Raw genomic sequence first — 12,388 nt, 5'->3', positions numbered from 1 at the left:
TCGTTCTCCAAGTCATAACTGACCAATAAGTGATTTGACTCTCGAAAAACATTGTGAAATCCCAGTGCAATCACTGCATGGGCCATCATATTCCCTCTGGAAGACTATGTCACCCCTTCTACTGGATCGATTTTCTAGAGGAAGACTATTGTTCAGCCCTCCCAGCTCAGAACCTTGCTTATCCAGCAAAATCTCTAACTTCTGACAAATACTCTGCATTGCCACTGTAAGAGGCACTCCTGGCTTGCGTCAGCACTGCGTGAGCCCCTCCTGGGCTGTGTAGGCCTCTGCGATGCCTCTATGATGCTACTGTAGCCTCTCTTCCACATACTCTTTGGCTCAGAACTCCTTTCCGATCCAAATCATTGCTTCTATCCCTCTCACTACAACTCATATCACTTGTTCGATCTTCTCAGCAAACCTCACCCCAGAAAAATCGAACTAACTGATCAACTTAGTGTATCTCCAACTGACCCTCAGCCTCCTCTTATACTTTTCCTGTTATGAATCAATGACCAGGATTAATTCCCTAATCAATGGCTAATATTAAAACAGACTTGATCCTTGTCCCTTAGAAACTTCTCACCCATATTTTTATTAATACCCATTAATATTTTTATTTTCCTAAGTTTAGACTTAGGAACCCCATTAAAAACATTAATTATTTTAATAAAATGCATACCAGGTGGAATTTCACCAAACGATTTCTGGGTCTTCGAGTTCTCATGTATTCTAGCCCCTCAAAAAAAATTGGAGTTAGAGAACATCCGATGCTATCCAAAATAAACACTCCCTCTTAGCGAGGAATGTGTCTATAAATACTTTTCAATAGAAGCATCCCACTAATCTACGACATCGGTCCTCTGTGATGTTGATGCTTGGCCTGTTGTCCCTCATCCACTGCACTGCTGCAGTCTGTACTGATGCCCATGCCACTGCCACTGTCACTGCTACATCTGTACTGAAACTCCCTCTCAATATGTTGCATCATGTTCCTCATAGCACTGCCACTGCTAACTGTTGCATTGAAACTCAGTTGTTGAGAAGTAAGCAATTTAAAACTCACCCAAAATCTAACATGTTGGTGCCTCCCGCACTGTTGCAACCTCCACTGCGATGCTTCAGAATTTGGCACTCTAGCTCTGCCATTGTTGCTCCATCATCCCTCACACCAATTGACACCCGTCATTCTACTACTGTCATTAAGGGCGCCCGTAGCCGTATGTGATCCAAGAGTTTGGGCACCTCAAGGATCCTTCCCCTCCATGTAGTCCTCCCAACTACAACTCAATGACACCCCACCTCTTCTCTAGAGGTGCATGAGCACTCATGGCACAATTGTCATCCTCACCTTCTCTGTTAGCTTTGGCTGGAACAATCTTTGAGTCAGACTTCTCTTCTTTGCCCTTCTTCCGAGGGCACTGAGTGGTGAAATGTCCCAGTTCCCCACACCTAAAGAATCTGACCTTGGTTATGTCTTTTTTCTTCCTCTTCTATTGCCCTTAATGTCCTGATGATGCAAGAGTTGCATCGTCCTCCTCCTCCTTCTTGACTCTGGCTCCTTTGTCGCTACTTCTTGTCTTGGTTATCCACCTAATCTCTTCCTGTCGAAGAGTTGCCAACATCTCCTCCCAACTAGGGAGAGAAGCCCTACCCAAGATGCTCTAGACAAAGGTCTCCCAGACTTCTATGACTACATTTAGGGCAGTCTTAACCATGAACTCAGGATCTGGTTTAGACCCCACAGAAGTCAGCTGGTCTCGAATCCCTTGCAACCTGAGAAGGAAGGTATCGATTTCTTCTCCCTTTTACATCTAATACTATCTTAGTTGGTTCTCAAGAAACATCTTCCGTTGAACGGAAGTTCCCTAATACAAGGTGGTCAAGGCCTTGTTGTGTTCTTTTTAGAAATATGTGGCACCACATGATATTTGACTCCATCCAAAATCATGCACCTAGCCTTTGCTTGGGCCTCCTCGTATTTCTTGAGAGGATCAACATCGACCGGAACATCAACCATCTTCAAGGCATAATCCTTGATGCAATTCTTGTCCAGGACTGCCAGGATACTGGCCTTCAGATGACAAAGTTGGATGCTACATCCAATATGTCCTGATCCCTCAGTCCATCGACTGCCATCTCTGCTCAAACAAGTATAGAACGAGGTTATATTCTCTCCCTCTTCGCTACTGCCCCAACAAGACTCAGATCTGGATTTCTTTGGTGCTAGAAATCCTCTAATGAACAAGTTCCTTCTAGACTCCCTCTGAGTCCTGATTTCCTTCATGAAAATCCTACATGCCAAATAATGTCGAATCACCCCTCTCCAATCCTCCTTTGTTGTTGCTCAACAACCTAGATCTAGATTTTTTTGGAAAGAAATCTACTAAGGCAGTGACTCCCTCTACCTTGGTTCAGTCCCCTTAGACATTGTTCTGCACAACAGCAACAATGTCCCAACAACACCACAAATCAAATATGCACTGCTCCTAATGCCCCGACAACTGACTGATCTGAGCCCCTTAGGCTTTGTGTTGGCCCAAAGAGGTGACGTCGTCACTGCGTGAGCTCCTCTCGATTATTGTGTCTCCTCTTCCTCACTCAGAAAGCTGATGCAGGCACTACGTGAGCTTCAGCGTCACTCCTTTGGCAATGTGTCACTCCTTCAGCTGCTCCTCTGGCTCTGAAACAACATTGTCACTTGGGATAATCGCCTCTCTCCAGCAGATTCATTGGATCTCCCAACTAATGGCTTCAGTGTCTTATGATCTACAATTCTCTAATACCATGTGAAAATTTCTAAATCCTTACAAACAGATATCCTACTACAGTCACTCGCTTAGCATCTCCTACTTGTTATTTCATTTAACAAGTTATTGAATTATAAACAGTGATAAAAACACTACTGCAGACTATACTGACATACAGATCATAAACTGAAAATATATGAGACAAACACACAAGGGACATAGTTATTTTTTGACAACACATCCCCGGAAAAACCCAACTTGGGAAAATCAGTGCAACAAATAAAGGGTTTGTATTATTAAGCAAGTACAATCTGAGTACAATAGGTTTCCTCTCACACCAGCTAACCTTTCATAGAAATATCAGCCACAAGTAATACATATGAGGGTTTACCTTATTCTCCAAGTCACAACTAATCTAATGAGTGATCTGACTCCCGACAAACACTGCAAAATCCCAATGCAATCACTGCATGCACCAGCATCTTGCCTCTGGAAGACTGCATCACCCCTTCTGCTGGATCGTTTTGTTGGAGGAACATTGTTGTTCAGCCTTCCAGGCTCAGAACCTCGCTTCTCTAGAAAAATCTCAAACTTCTAATGAATACTCTACATTGTCACTGCAAGAGACCCTCCTGGCCTGTGTTAGCACTGCATGAGCCCCTCCTGTATTGCATAGGCCTATGCTCTGCCTCTCTGCCACATACTCTTTGGCTCGGAACTCCTTTCCGATCCAAATCTCTGCTTCTGCCCCTCTCACTGCAACTCAGATCACTTGTTCGATTTTCTCAACAAACCTCACCCTAGAAAAAACGAACTAATTGATCAACTTGGTGTATCTCCAACTGACCCTCAAGCCTCCTCTTATACTTTTCTTGTTGATGAATCAACTGCCAATATTAAGTCTCTAATCAACAGTTAAGATTAAAACACACTTGATCCTCATCTCTTAGAAGCTTCTCACCCATATTTTTATTAATACCCATTAATATTTTTATTTTCCTAAGTTTAGACTTAGGAACCCCATTAAAAATATTAATTATTTTAATAAAACACAAACCGGGTGGAATTTCACCAAATGATTTCTGCGTCTTGGAGATCTCATGTATTCTAGCCCCTCCACAAAATTTCAGAGCTAGAGCACATTCGATGCTACCCAAATCAACAATAAGTTCTCCCTAGATATGGTTCAGTCAAAAACCAAATGGTTCAAATGAGTTGGTTAAGGGATCAAAGTTGGATCATATTCTCGGCGATTGGAGTTGAATATATCTTTAGGCAAAATTTTCATTGTCCTAAAATTGTAGTATAGCTTTACCATAAAATAAAAAGTAGAAATTTAAATTTTTGTAAGCATCTAATTTTGGTTTAAGCTTATGTTATCTGGAATATTATTGGCTAGTTGAAAATGAAGACTAAGAGTGGTCTATATGTATGGATGTTTATATCTCAAGATGTTATGGAATTATTGTTGGTGTAGTTTATTGTACTAACCTTGTTATTGTATCATTTGAGAAAGAAAAGCCAAATATTGCTAAAGGTAATTGTAATAAAGAAATTCCAAAGGACTTGGGTAAGAGTTTCATGAGTTATGGTTTTGTTTGAGGTAATTAGATGCATGTTTTAGAAATGTTTTCAAGATATTTTGCAAAGTGTTTTAAAAAATCCCTAAATGGGAAATGCTATTCTTTTTTTAATCATTATGCATGAATAAATGTTAACTTGCAGCCTACTAGAGTAGGAAATGTGTGCATACCCAAAATATAACTGAAGGATTCACTATATCAACCCTTCAAATAAAAATGCAAAAAAAAAAATAATGGCAGCCAAGCGTTTCAAAGAGAATCATTGGGGTAATTTTCAATCATTATGTATTCCATCAGTATGTTATCCCCCATCCCAAATATCTTCAAGATCTCTAGAGTGTACTTCCCCAGTTCGAGGAAGATCTTGTTCAATTGCTACCATATCTGAAGTCCCAAAAAGTAATGCATCGACTCAATATCCTTCATCTCAAATTCTGACACTAAATCTAACTTGCAACATATAATTAATATCTTTGCACCTTTCAGAATGAGATTGTCCACATACAACACCAAAATGAGGAGCTCAAATTTAACAAATAAGAAGTATAGGTTGGGATCTTCCTCACTCTTTGTGAATCCTATGCCCCGCAGGTAGTTTCCAATCCTGACATACCATGCCATGGATGCCTATTTAAGTCCATACAAGGCTTTCTTAAGCCTACATGCATGCATTTCTCTGTCATGGTCCTGAAACCTCTGTGGCTTCTTAATGTAAACTTCCTTAATGATGTCGTTGAGGAAGGTGATCTCCACATCCATCTGGTAGATGATCCATCCCATCTCAAAATATATTGGAAGAACTGCTAGAATAGAGGAGTATCTAGCTATGGGAGCAAAGGTCTCTTCATAGTCTACTCTCTATTTCTAAGAGAACCCGCGAGCCACAAATTTTTCCATGTATTTCTCCACACTGCCATCTGCTACATGCTTTACCTTGTATAGCCACTTGGAAGTCACAACTAACTTCCTCTTTGTTCTCAACACAATCTCCCACACATCATTCTTCATGGTGGAATTGTGCTCCTCCAACATGTTATCTCTTCACACCTACAAGTCTATGATGTTGGTAATCAAAGGCATGTAAGCTGAAAACTTCCACATTAGTCTACTCTCCCTAAAAGTAGTCCTATGAGGCTTGACATGCTCTCAAGCAGCTTGTAAGTTCTACTCCCCCCCCTAGGCCTCATAACTGATGTCAAGGAAGTTAATTACTCCTGTGCTAAAGGTTGGTTATCTCTGCTACTTGCAGTCTCTTCTCTTGGCTCCTCCTCTAGTTTCTCCTCCTGAGGCTAGTCCACAACTATTTATAGGTCCTAAGATTTCCTAGATGCCAAGTTCCCCTTGAAATTGACATCTTTGCTCACCATTGTCTTTCATTAATCTATTAATAAGACTATAAGCCTTTAAATCCTCATTGTATCCCACCAGAATTCCCCTCCCACCTAAGGGATGTGAATTTGTCCTCTTTTCCACAAGTAGGTGGATGTAGATTGGACAACCAAGTAACATGAGATGTTTTGGAAAATTCATATGACATGTTTAATAACAATTTCCTCAAGTAGACACCCTCTTGGAAATACTTGTCTAAGCTACAAACACTAACACCAAAAAGGATGAATCTAATTATAATCAAGGGAGTGTTAATAGCTAAGTCACCTGACATGATAGCACAACACATAGAGAACATGAAAATACAAGTGTCTAACACAAGACAAAATGGCCTTGAAAACAAGTTATAGAGGACATGTGTTATATAACCTATTAGTGTTAAACATACAAAGATGAAATATATACAAAGATGCAATTTTTTATTTTTATTTTAGAAACTAAATCATTTATATGATGATGCAAATTCCATCATATAATTAGTACCACATCAATGAAGATAAAATGACACACACACAAAAGCAGAATCATAAACTGCAATTTTCTTATTAAGTCATCAAATCAAAATGTATTTTATAGATACTAAGTCACTATTACTATAAGTGAGAATGCCAATAGAAAATCTGAAACAAGGTAATTACTAGAACCATAAATGGACCGACTCTAGCACTGGTTCATTAAGATTCAAGTTGGAAAATGCCAACTCAACATTGTTGTTCAAGCCCATTTGTTTGTGGGAAATAATTTGTAGGGCTTTTGTTGAATACCCCAACAACGCTGGTTCATTAAGATTCAAGTTGGAAAATGCCAACTCAACATTGTTGTTCAAACCCATTTGTTTGTGGGAAATAATTTGTAGGGCTATTGTTGAAGACCCCAACAACACTGGTTCATTAAGATTCAAGTTGGAAAATGCCAACTCAACATTGTTGTTCAAACCCATTTGTATGTGGGAAATAATCCGTATGGCTATTGTTGAAGAGCCCAACAAAGCAGACACATAATTTAACCAAGAAAACTCAAACAAACATTCATAATGCATGAATTGACAAAAGTAGACAAAGAAGGCATACCCATAGGTCCTACATTTATAAACAATGCCCCAGGGTCCAAACCCTAAGGCTTCCTCCTAAAGTTGCAAACCAATAAGATAGACAAGGAGCCACAAACAAATCACAATATTCAAAGTACATATGGATATAAATAAGTTAGACCATAAAAATATCCATTAGAAATCCACATTCATAAAGATAAACAATGTGAGCTCGAACTAAACATAAGTTTCTTTATTGCAATGATAGTAGCAAGAGTTGGTAAAGCTACAACTTGATCCTAAGTGTTAGCACCAATGAAGCTTTCCTTCAAATCCTTCCTACCTAGACCAACAGAGACCTCTCCAATAGAAGTAGTATGATGAAAGATAAAGGGACCCAAAATCTATACATGGAAACATGGGTTTCTTGAAGACAAGAAAGATAGCGCAAACTTAATGTGAAGACAATCATTAAGTTGCTTTTTAAGCCAACCAATAAAGTATGTTTATAACACCAAAAATGAGTTAATTCAGTTAAGCCACAAGCTCCTATATGTGGGTTCTTAGCCTAACCCATAAACCCCCCTTGAATAATAGGTATTCTATATATTTATTCCATTTTAAAAAGTTGTATGGGCAAAGCAACAACTAAAAGGATCCCAAGAACACTTCGAAGCAGAAACACCTAAAATGTAAGACGAGTACAAGCATCGAATAATTTGAACGCAGCTTTTATTTCATTCAAATTATCCTTAAAACCGCGCAAATCACATTCCATAAAACACGAGTCTCTGTAATGGAACATCTAACAAAACAGAGTACGAAGCCAAACATGTAAAACCAATAAAAGGCAACACTTTACAGGGAAGGCTTTAACGCTAAGTGAAATGCAGTCCCACAAACTCAAAAGCCACCATGCAGACGCATGCAGACGCGCGTTAAGTTGTAGGGTGGAATGCATCTGAATGTTATAATCGGCGAGGGTTCAGCCATCCTCCAGCGGCTTCGCGCCAAAACGAGCCTCTGCATATCAGAAGGAAAACCTTCCTTGTCTTGAATCCTAGCCTTCACGTCATCAATCGTATCAGAGCTCTCAACTTCCAGTATGATGGGCTTGTCTGCGAACGCTCTCACAAGTATCTGCATACCACCACGGAGGCGAAGGACAAGATGCAGCGTAGATTCCTTTTGAATGTTGTAGTCGGCTAGAGTCCTCCCATCTTCAAGTTGCTTCCCAGCAAAGATCAATCTCTGCTGATCAGGAGGAATCCCCTCTTTGTCCTGGATCTTGGCCTTCACGTTATCAATAGTGTCTGAGCTCTCAACTTCAAGAGTGATTGTCTTTCCGGTCAGGGTTTTGACAAAGATTTGCATCCCTCCTCTGAGACGGAGAAGAAGGTGAAGAGTCGATTCCTTCAGGATGTTGTAATCGCCAAGAGTGCGGCCGTCCTCCAGTTGTATTCCGCCAAATGTCAGCCTCTGCTGGTCGGGTGGAATCCCTTCCTTGTCTTGAATTTTAGCTTTCACATTGTCAATCGTGTCAGAGCTTTCGACTTCCAGAATGATGGTCTTGCCAGTGAGGGTTTTGACAAAGATCTGCATTCCCCCTCTGAGACGGAGATTGAGGTGAAGAGTAGAGTCCTTCTCAATGTTATAAAAATCATACAAAAAAACACAGGCAAGCCGAAAGCATTGATGGCAGCGAACGAGAAGATACCTGAAATAAATTTCTTGAGAAAACGCTTCATACCGAAATCATACAAAAAAACACAGGCAAGCCGATAGTATTGATGACAGCGAACGAGAAGATACCTGAAATAAATTTCTTGAGAAAACGCTTCACACAGACGTTACGAAAATTTCCCAACACTGGATTGAAACAGTATATCTGAATAAAAAGAGGGCAGATGGGTATTTATAAGCATCCAATCGACTACCCTTCTAAATCCAGCCGATGGCATCGAGAGGGAGGAATCGAGAGATGTATAGAAGATGAGTTAAAGGATCAAAGTCATCGACTCGCGCGGAAAAACGAACAGCCGGCAAAATTGGACGGTTTCAATCACTTCCGTTTCATTTTTAATAAAGATGAATGAGACGTTGTTACAAATGGTTTATTTTTTTAAAGTGCCCGGTGTATGGCTCAGCCGACGGGGCAGTCGGATAACTCGCATCCCGCTTGCTTTCTAATTTCTTTCGTATTGCTGGGCTGCAGCATATGTTGTTTCGTGGTGATTATTCCGGCTCAAATATTGTTGTAAAGATGGCTTAGATGTGACAATTATCAGCTTGTCTGATATGTATAAATGTAATAAAAAGAGGGCCCTATAACGCTTCTGCTTGGGAACTAGCCTCTCCTTTTTTTAAAAAAATTGTTTATTTTATTAAAGTGCCTTGTGTGAAATTTTTATGTTGGATTTTTTATTTTTGAGTGTGTTGAATCTATATATACAGTAAAAATAAACTAGTTTAAACAACACAAATTAAGATTTTGGCTTTTTTTCTGGAAACTTTAAAAAATCACACTTAAAATTAGGTAATCTAAAATATATATTATTTTTAAATGTAAATTTATAAAATTATTTGTTATTTATGTACGGCATCAAATTTCATAAAATGTTTAAACAAGGTTTTCAATAACCCACCAATGTCCTCATTTATAATACTCACTTAGTTAATGAACATGGATTCATCACATAATACTTGTTTTTATATCTAAAAAATAAAATCATCTCTCTTCAGGTTTGCTATCTAGTTTATAATATGGCTTACCCTTTCTCAAACATTAAATCCATCGCATTTTAACACCTAGATAAATATCACACCACTGTGTTGGTGCGTACACTATTTTATGTCTCACTTAATACTTCCTGAAGAAGTTTAGACACCTTGTCTTTGTGAATCCTCACTTGAATTCGTGTGTTATGAACATTGTTGATTCTTGTTAATATGAGAATTGACATCACAATTAATTTACATATTTCATGTTTTTGAATCTTACAATCACCACAATGCCATTTGCTTTATTATCTTTAACTTTGTCACTCACCATAATGTTATTTGAGCTTTTTGGGGACAAACTATTTAAGAATTTTGGAAATATCCAATGTTTCAAGTGAACGCTTCAACCATCATCAAGGACAACCAAAGCCTAAGTGTTAGAAAAGAGTCCCCTAAGAAGGGTTCCTAGGAGCAAGCGTCCCGCCCACCTCCCCGAGGAAAGGGGGTTGCACTTCCCACTATACTTAATGTGTTGCATGTGCTCTCATCGCTTCATGGATCATGGCACTGATTTGGCACAAGGTTAATCATCATTTGAAAATTGTGGGACGCATGGGGAGGTACAAGAGGGCTCAATAGAATAATTCTATCAAATTGGTAGAGCTGGAGGAAAAAATTGAAAATATAGACCACAAGTTGGCCATTCTAGCTAGTAGATTGGCCAACATCTCCCTCTCCTCAAATGAGTGTAGTGACTAGCAAGTGCAAATGCTTAGAGATTTTTCCCAATAGTTGTATGACTCACTAGTTTTTTTCTTGAAGCGTTGGTAGTCTCTTTTATCTTCTCATGTTGATGGATGCCAATATCCAACACAACCAACCTGTTTTTATAAGTTTCTATGCACAAAATTCTCTAATTAGACGAGGTCTTAGCAACCTCAATACTTTGAACTTATGCTACTAGTATGGTTTCCCTTTGGGCTGACCAGTAGTATAAAATATTTGGTCTATGTAATCCTCATTTGATGTAATGCAAATTGCCTAAGTTCAAAAAAGAAAAAAAATGAGGAAAAGAGATAATTGTTAGAAGAGGAGGAGTGGAAGTTGATTGAAAAAAGAGAATAAATATTTAATTAATAGATTGTTCCTTCTTCTTCTTTCCATGTAAATTGGGAGATCATTTAAATCTTATCTCAAAGAACATATTATGGACACCCCTCATAAATGCATCTTCAAGTCAGACACTGTTGAGCACTTCCTTAAATTGAAACACTTCATCTACTTTAACCAAACTAAAATTCTTGCATCAATGTCCTATTACACCTTGCACATTTCCATTCAATTCAATTGTACTAGAGTTTCGTAACATTTTAATCCTATCAATTTATGTTTGTAAACTTATGAAGTTTAAAGCAAAATATATGGAAGGACTTAACTTCTAATTCTATCAAATCTAAATTGATATTAACGAAAATTCTATTCTATGAAAGAAATTCAATCTAATATATCTCAATATGATCCGGTTCTCGAGCATTTATATATCTTTTGTAACAACCTCGGATTAAAAATCCATATAATAAAGTTAATGAAAGAAAAATAAGACCAAGGTCATGGGACACGTATGACAAGTTGAATCTTGGGCAAAACATCCTAGTGGGTGTTCATTTGGTTTATTATGGCTAAGGGAAATTGACAAAGGCAATGGCAAAGGATTTGAAAAGGCAAGAGAAATTTATTGGCATTTATTTATGAAAATAATGGAAAAGAGGAAAAAAGGAAGGTGAAAGGTCATAGGTTGCATGTCAGGAGGAAAATGAAGGAAAATAATCGAAATTGAAGAAAATAGGATCCTCATTAATAAAAATGGTTTTCACAACCTTTTTTCAGTTAAATTTTGGAGCTCTCTCTCTATTCTCTCTACTCTCACATACTTTTGCACACTTAGAGCATTCTTGGAGCACTCTACCATTAGAGGAAGGAAGGCAATGGAGGGACAAGAAAGCAAACGGAAGCGAAGGTCAAGCAAGGAAGAGTTGGATAAAGTCGCTACGATAGGATTACTTGCAGGAATAGAGTTGCATGTGTGATTTCCTTGCTAGTTTTGGCATGCATGGTACATGCATGTGTGTTTTTTGTTCTCTTGCTGTCACTGGCATGGGTTTTGCCAGGTTTGACAGTGGATTTTAGCCTTGTCTTTCCATTTCCGGATAGCCATGGTGCAATAGGTTCTCTCTTATTTAGTTGAGTTGGATTGTTAGATGGTTTCAAAACTAAGTGGGATGGTCTCAGGGAGGAAACACAAGGCCTAGGAATCCCTGGACCAATGAAGGTGGGATTACGGTAAAGCTTGATTGTGTATACCCTCATTGGGCCTAGGAATCCTCGACCGGTGAATGGTGTGATATACAGTAAATCCTAGAGGGTGGAGACGTACAAATTCCTCACGATTTAGGTGGAGAGATCTGGAGGCATCCATGTTTATATAGGCCTAATGATCATTGGACTGATATATAGTGAGATTGTGGTAAAGCCTGGTAGTGTATGTTTCTTGTTTGGGACTAGGAATCCCTTAGCGAGATTGCAATAAAGCCTGGTTGTATAGATGAGGGCTTGTGCCTAGGAATCCCTTGGTGGATTGCAATAAATACTTAGGAATCCCTAGTTGTTTTATTGTAAGTCCCACATTCATGCTTGGAATATGGCATGGGGATGATTGCGTGAAAGAAATATTTGGTTCAGCCAAATCTATGGTCACGTGGTATGTGGAAGTCCCTAACTTGGTTGCATTTGCATATGTTAATAAGAACTCTTTTCCTCTTGCGTATTATAAGTAAATGTGTTTGTTATCATGTGGTTATAATGGATGTTCTATCATTGTTATTCTGCTAGTTATATGTTGGTTATAAGCATGGTTT

The 12,388-nt window shown here is 38.8% G+C and overlaps 1 pseudogene; it reads right to left on the bottom strand.

Annotated features, from left to right (window-relative positions):
• Positions 1–8,365, bottom strand: part of LOC149214276 (polyubiquitin-like) — a 320,343-nt pseudogene extending 311,978 nt beyond the window's left edge.
• Between the last annotated feature and the right edge of the window lie 4,023 nt (positions 8,366–12,388).

The sequence above is a fragment of the Pinus tabuliformis genome, chromosome 1_1 (genome assembly GCF_031772625.1).
Source record: "Pinus tabuliformis cultivar Carrire ecotype Pingquan chromosome 1_1, CPIR1, whole genome shotgun sequence".
Classification (NCBI taxonomy): domain Eukaryota; kingdom Viridiplantae; phylum Streptophyta; class Pinopsida; order Pinales; family Pinaceae; genus Pinus; species Pinus tabuliformis.
Note: the sequence above shows the minus strand (reverse complement) of the source record. Positions and strands in the feature narration are given on the sequence as shown.